This window comes from Hydra vulgaris, chromosome 13 (genome assembly GCF_038396675.1).
Source record: "Hydra vulgaris chromosome 13, alternate assembly HydraT2T_AEP".
NCBI lineage: Eukaryota > Metazoa > Cnidaria > Hydrozoa > Anthoathecata > Hydridae > Hydra > Hydra vulgaris.
The window spans coordinates 58,498,077-58,505,000 of NC_088932.1; the positions used below are offsets into that span (position 1 = coordinate 58,498,077).

Here is a 6,924-nt window from a genome sequence, read left to right on the forward strand (position 1 = left end):
TTGGTTACACTTTATAAAGTTAAAAAAAAACACTTTTGAGACGCAACTTTGCGTATTGAAACTTTATATTTTTTTCGTGACAAAGTAACCAATTGAGACGAAGCTATTTTACAATAAAACTAAAATATAAGATAGTATTTAGCAATAAGGTAACGATAAACAAACATTTACTGCATTGTTAAGTTTATTTACTTAATATATAATTAAAAGTTAGAGAATGTAACCTTGTTACCAATTGTAACCGATTAAGACGGAACGTAATTTTAAAATGTTATAGGGGTTAACTACGTACACTTGATTTTTCGGTAAAGTAGTCAAAACAATTTATAATAGCTTAAGTATTTTACGTGTGCGCGCATATTTAATGCGCGCACACGTAAGAAAAAATGATCTGCAAGTGAAAACAAATGAATCTAATTCGCATCGCAGAGTTTCTTTTGTTTTAAAGTACAACTTTAATTTTTCGGAGATCACATTGGTAGTCAGTAAAATCTAGATAAGCACTTTGACGGATTTGGGTTTAGTGTTTCCATAATCTACAATTATTATGCACGGCAACTGTGCAACCGAGTAACACATGATATTATTTAGTAGCCGAAAAGATATATATTTAATTTGTTGCAAAAAAGAATGGTCGACACAACCTCTACTTTAAAAAAAGAGTGCAGGTATATTTTACTTTGTTTGGAAACCTTAAAAAAAGATTTTAAGACAAATCGTCCGATTATATCAATATTATTAAAAAGCTTTTTGTTGCACATCCATATAATAACATTGGAATAGCTAAGGAAGGAGCTTTTGGCTCTAATTATCCCAAGGAAAACAAGATGATTTAAATTACTTTAAAAAGGTGCGCAGCATGAAAATTTAAAATTAATTACATATTAGAATCTATATATCATTTTAAAGAGCTGCAATACAGTATTTTAAAAGTAAAATAATTATTAAAATTGAACAATTTGACAAAAGGTTATAGCGTTTTAAGTACTGAGTTTTTGATATATGGATTTGGTTAAGAAACTGGTAGCCATTTCACAGGATTTTTCTTTTGTCTACCTTTTTATATATAAATAACATAAATGTATAGAGCTGAAAAAAACTTATAAAAATAAAGGGTCTACAACTTTAGAAGTTAAGTGGATTTAAAGTTATTGCATTACCAGACAAAATGCCTAGTCCTTAAGTATGGAAAATTTGCTGTGTAATGGCATCAAAATAAAATAAAAAAGCATCAAAAATCTAGCGCAAAAATCAAAAGAAACGATATGCAAAGGGAAAAAATCATTATATCATAATTTCTATATGCAAATCCTAAGTATTAAAAAAGTTCAAGGAAAAAAAAATTAATACTAGTTTTAAATTAAGGAAAAGCTATAATTGCCATTTCCACATGGGCTCTTTTAAAAAACACTGTTTTTTCTATATAAATTAACCTTGAAGTTTTTAAACCCTAAGAACTAAAAAATTATGTATAAATGTTTAAAAAAGACCACATTCCATTAGATTCCTCATCCTTTTTTAATATATATATATATATATATATATATATATATATATATATATATTATATATATATATATATATATATATATATATATATATATATATATATATATATAAATTTCATACAAATTAGACGTGTTTTGGTGCTTAAGAAGTTTAACTATCAAAAACTACTTTTACAAAAACGTGTCCACGGCAACTGTTTTTAGACATAAGGTGAAGCCATGTAAAACTTTCTACATTCTACAAATCAATTGTCAAATTAATTAAAAATCTCAAGGTTCTGGCTTAATTATAAAAAAGATATAAGAGAGCAAAGTTCATGAAAATTTCGTGTTTTTTGTCAAGCTTCAAATGTTCATTGCGCTCTGGAATCGCTGGAATATAATGGAGTTAAAAGTGTACCCATAGTTAAGATAATGCATTGTTACAAAGATTTTTTTTGTCATATATGAAGTGTATTTTCTTTAATTTTCTTAGGCAAGAAGTAGTTATAATTTGTTTCCAGACCACTGCCAAATATGAAAGGTTTATATTCGTGTAAGGGTGTCAGTTTTACACACCCTATAACTAAAAAATATTCTTTATAAATATTTTTATCTTTATTACGAAAAATGTAAATCTAATATTAAATATAAAAAATTAATTTTACTTCTTCACACTAGCAGCACACACATCAAATCAAGAGAAGGGGCATTTACATTCGTAAGAATTCACCTGTTTGTCGTGAAACTAGGTTTGAATCCACAGACTATTCTTTCATGTGCTTTCGTTTAGCACCACTTCACTCTATTGCCTTTCTCTTTGTTCTATATCGATCTCCTTCATCTCAAGACTGTACTCTTTTTGATGTTATTTCTGATCATATTGACCAAGCCCTCTCTCTTTATCCATCAGCTAATATAGTTGTTGTCGGTGACTTTAATGCTCACCACTCTGAATGGCTTGGCTCTAGTGTCAGTGACTCTGCAGGCATTAAAGCCCACAACTTTTGCCTTTCTCAATCCCTAACTCAAATAGTCAACTTTCCAACTCGCTTTCCTGACAACCCTAATCATTTACCTTCTCTACTCGACTTATGTCTTGTTTCTGATCCTAGTCAGTGCTCAGTTTCTCCACATTCACCCTTAGGTGCTTCTGATCACAGTTTGATCTCTTTAAAACTAATATCTCATTCTTCTTCATCACCTGAATACCCCTACTATCGAACCTCTTACAACTACAGTAAAGCTGACTGGGATTCTTTCCGTGATTTTCTTCGTGATGGCCCTTGGGTAGAAATCTTTCAACTTCCTGTCGACAAATGTGCTTCTTATATAACTTCGTGGATTCAGGCTGGCATGGAATCTTTTATTCCCTCTCGACGATTCCAGGTCAAGCCTCACTCTCCTCCATGGTTTTCCTCACACTGTGCTGCTGCGATTGCCAATCGAAACCGTTACTTCCATATTTATCAGCAAAACAATTCTCCAGAAAACAGACGTCTGTTTATTACTGCTAGAAACAACTGTAAAAAGGTTTTGTCTAACGCCAAAACCCGCTATTCTCAGGTCATGAAATCTCGTATCTCATCTCAAAAATTAGGCTCTCGTGACTTCTGGAGAATCTTTAATAATATCAATAAAAAGGGCAAATCTATAATTCCACCTCTCTTGTATGGTTCAGACTTTGTCACCTCACCTAAAGACAAAGCCGAACTGTTTGCTAAAAACTTTTCATCAATATCATCTCTTGATTCCACTAATTGCGTTCTACCTGATATTGCCAACAAACAGGTTGATTCATTGCTTGACATTCATATCACTTCAGCATCTGTATCTAAAGTGATTTCCTGTCTAGACTCTTCTACAGCTTGTGGCCCAGACAACATACCTGTTATTGTACTTGCAGAAGTGTTCTCCAGAGCTGTCGTCTATACTCTCAAAACTATTCAACAAGTGCTTATCAGAGTCTTGTTTTCCAGCCTGCTGGAAAGCCGCATCTGTTATCCCTATCTTCAAAAATTCTGGGGAGCGATCTGATTCGTCTAACTACCGTCCCATAAGTCTTCTTCCTATCATAAGCAAGGTTTTTGAATCTTTAATTAACAAACACTTAATTTCTCATCTTGAATCTAATAACTTACTTTCTGACCATCAATATGGATTTCGATCTTCTCGTTCTACAGCTGATATGCTAACAGTAATAACTGACAGGTTTTATCGTGCATTAGATGAAGGTGGAGAGGTTAAGGCCATCGCTCTTGACATTTCAAAAGCGTTTGATAAAGTTTGGCATGCTGGTCTTCTCCATAAGCTTTCTTCTTATGGTGTATCCGGCAACATCTTTAAGATCATTGAATCCTTCCTTTCCAATCGTAGCATAAAAGTTGTCCTCGATGGACAACACTCTTCTTCTTATTCTGTAACTTCAGGGGTTCCTCAAGGTTCTATCCTTGGCCCTATACTCTTTTTAATTTACATTAACGATCTTCCAGATATTCTCACATCTAAGGTGGCATTGTTTGCTGATGATACTACCATTTATTCTTGTCGTGATAAGAAACCAACACCCTCTGATTGCCTGGAGGGGGCATTTGAGCTTGAAAAGGATCTCACTTCTGCTACAGCATGGGGCTCACAGTGGCTGGTGAACTTTAATTCAGATAAAACTCAATTTTTTTCAGCCAATCGTTATCGCAATAATTTAGATCTTCCTATATTTATGAACGGTGATGTACTCGATGAGTCACCTACTCTTCATCCTGTAGGATTAACTCTTACTTCCAATCTTTCTTGGAAACCATATATCAAATCGGTTGCAAAATTAGCATCTGCTAAGGTTGCATCTCTTTATCGAGCTCGCCACTTTCTTACTCTGGATTCTATTCTCTACCTCTATAAATCTCAAATCCGGCCTTGTATGGAATACTGTTGCCATATCTGGGGCGGATCTTCTAATGATGCCCTTTCTCTTTTAGACAAGGTGCAAAAACGCATTGTAAACATAGTTGGACCTGCTCTTGCAGCCAACCTTCAACCATTATCACATCGTCGTAATGTTGCTTCTCTTTCTCTTTTCTACAAATACTATAATGGGCACTGCTCGAAATAGCTAACGTCTCTTGTGCCATCCACTAAAATTCATTCTCGTGTTACTCGTCATTCAATTAAGTGTCATCCTTTTTCTGTGACTGTTCCTAAGTGCTCCAAAAACGCTTATTCGTCTAGTTTTTTTCCTCGAACATCAGCTCTTTGGAATTCGCTTCCTTCATCTTGCTTTCCTGATTCATATAATTTGCAATCTTTTAAATCGTCCGTCAATCGTTATCTTGCTCTACAATCTTCATCTTTTCTCTTACAGTAACTTCCAACTTCAATTAGTGGCTGCTTGCAGCCTTGTTGGAAGCGAAGATTTTTAAAAAAAAAAAAAAAAAAAAAAAAAATATATGCGGTGCCATTGGGCTGGCTAACACCCTGCATATATATATACATGCATTTATATACATATAAGTGCAGCATTAGACGCACACAGATGATGTCATAAAAAAACAGGAAGTTGTGGAGGCTTCAGTACTTACATCAATTATCAAATAGGGAATAAGGGTTTGGCATATGGAAGCAATCTTTTTTTTCATTATTCTTCGTTTTTTTCTTCTTTTTCTAAAAAATTAAAGCATATATTTAAATCAAATGTTTTTTTTTAATGAAAACTCAGAAATAAAATAAAATAGCATTGAAACTTTTATCTTTACTGAGGATTTTTATATTAGTGAAACACTTTTAAATAAAGTAACAAATTTACGATAATAATTTTTGTTTAAAGCATTTATGAAAGTTGTATATAATTTTTTAAATTATATTATACAAGTTATAATAGGGTGGGTCATATTTTTCATAGGTTGTGATGATCTCGGATACTCCAGATACTTCTTTGACAAGATGTTCAACATTTTGAGAATGACATGGAATATCAGGAACTTGAAGAGTGCCATTTGTAACATTGATTAAGAGGTCTTCCTTGTTCACTTCAGATCAAATTGGAGGAGGAGAGATTTTAACATTTTACCAGTCGATCATTTCTGAATATGAGGAAGCATGGAAATTGAGAGAAATCTTTTGTAAAGAGAAAACATGTACCCCATCAGTATTCTCTTCTCTTCTACATGCAATAATTTCTTTGCTGCATCAACCGCTTTGTTCTTGTCTTTATCTTTGATGTCTGATAACAAAACACTTTCAGGATAAGCGCAATAAAAGTTTCTTTGCAATACTTTCTGGGCAATTGCTATTGTATCAGGATGATTAAGACTATGAATACATTTCATAATCATGAAAAAATTCCATGCCTTACCAACGCATTTTCAATTTTTCTTGATTAAAAACCAACAGAAACAGTAAACTTTGATGATGGAATCAACAATTTTTGTCAGACTTGTCGTGGGTTTTAGGGTCAACATGTATAACCGAAACAGGCGATTGGCAATGTGAGCCCCTTAACATAATTGAGATTTCCGGGAGGAGTATTTAAAATATTTCTTCGTTTTTACATCCAAATTTTAGAATCCTCGGATAACAGCATTGCATACTTTAAGTAAGTATTTCTGATCTTTACTGAGATCATGAATGATGTTATCAGAAATTTTAATGAGTACTCCATTTACACTGGTAAAGTTAACTATTTGTAGAAAATGAACATCAAAAGATAGTTGTTTACCTAGAATGCTTTCATGAATGGTGAATTTGTTTACTTCATTTGAATGCTAGAATGGTTTACTTCATTTGAATGCTAGAATGGTGTATTTGTTTACTTCATTTGAATGAGCTGAGGCAGCTCATTCAAATGAAGTAAACAAATACACCATTGAAGAGGTTTGCCAATACGAGTTTCATATAATTCATATTTCTAGTTTGTGTTTACATTGGTTCGATCACAAACAACACTTTGTAAAGTCGCAATAGAATTTCTGTTATTTAAAACTGAAACGATTTCATTTGCAACATTAATTGCGTTACCACTTTGTGGACAAATGTGATCAAAGTAGACGCTGTTGGATATGAGCAGATAACGTAATGATCTTCTTTGATGGAAGTGGCCCTGCTAACTTTACCATCATTTTTTTCCACCAACCTTAGTGCCCCGTCTCTACGACCATCAAAACCGATTCCAATGATTTCTTTGCCTTATTCTACATGGTCTTCGACATCTTATTGTTGACTCAGGTTTCTTTGTATTCTTAAATTTGCTGGATTTAATATATATTGTGGTGAATCGAATAATATATCTTTCAAACAAGTGTTAACAATTTTGCATGCACCTCGGTTGCTAACTCATGTTCGTTCCATTATTTGACAGAGTTCTTTGTACTGAAATCATCACAATATTTGGAATCATGTCCACTATGTGAGCTGGCTTCTGAATCAGTAGCTTCATCATATTCCT

At 33.1% G+C, this 6,924-nt stretch overlaps 1 protein-coding gene across 1 annotated transcript in view; it reads left to right on the top strand.

Moving 5' to 3' along the window:
• The first annotated feature begins 471 nt into the window (after positions 1–471).
• The window catches only part of LOC105843164 (uncharacterized), a 61,798-nt gene continuing 55,345 nt past the window's right edge, over positions 472–6,924 (top strand). Inside the window, exon 1 of the mRNA XM_065815038.1 lies at positions 472–668. The gene's annotated coding sequence lies outside the window, so the exon portion shown is untranslated. The remainder of the gene's footprint in view (positions 669–6,924) is intronic.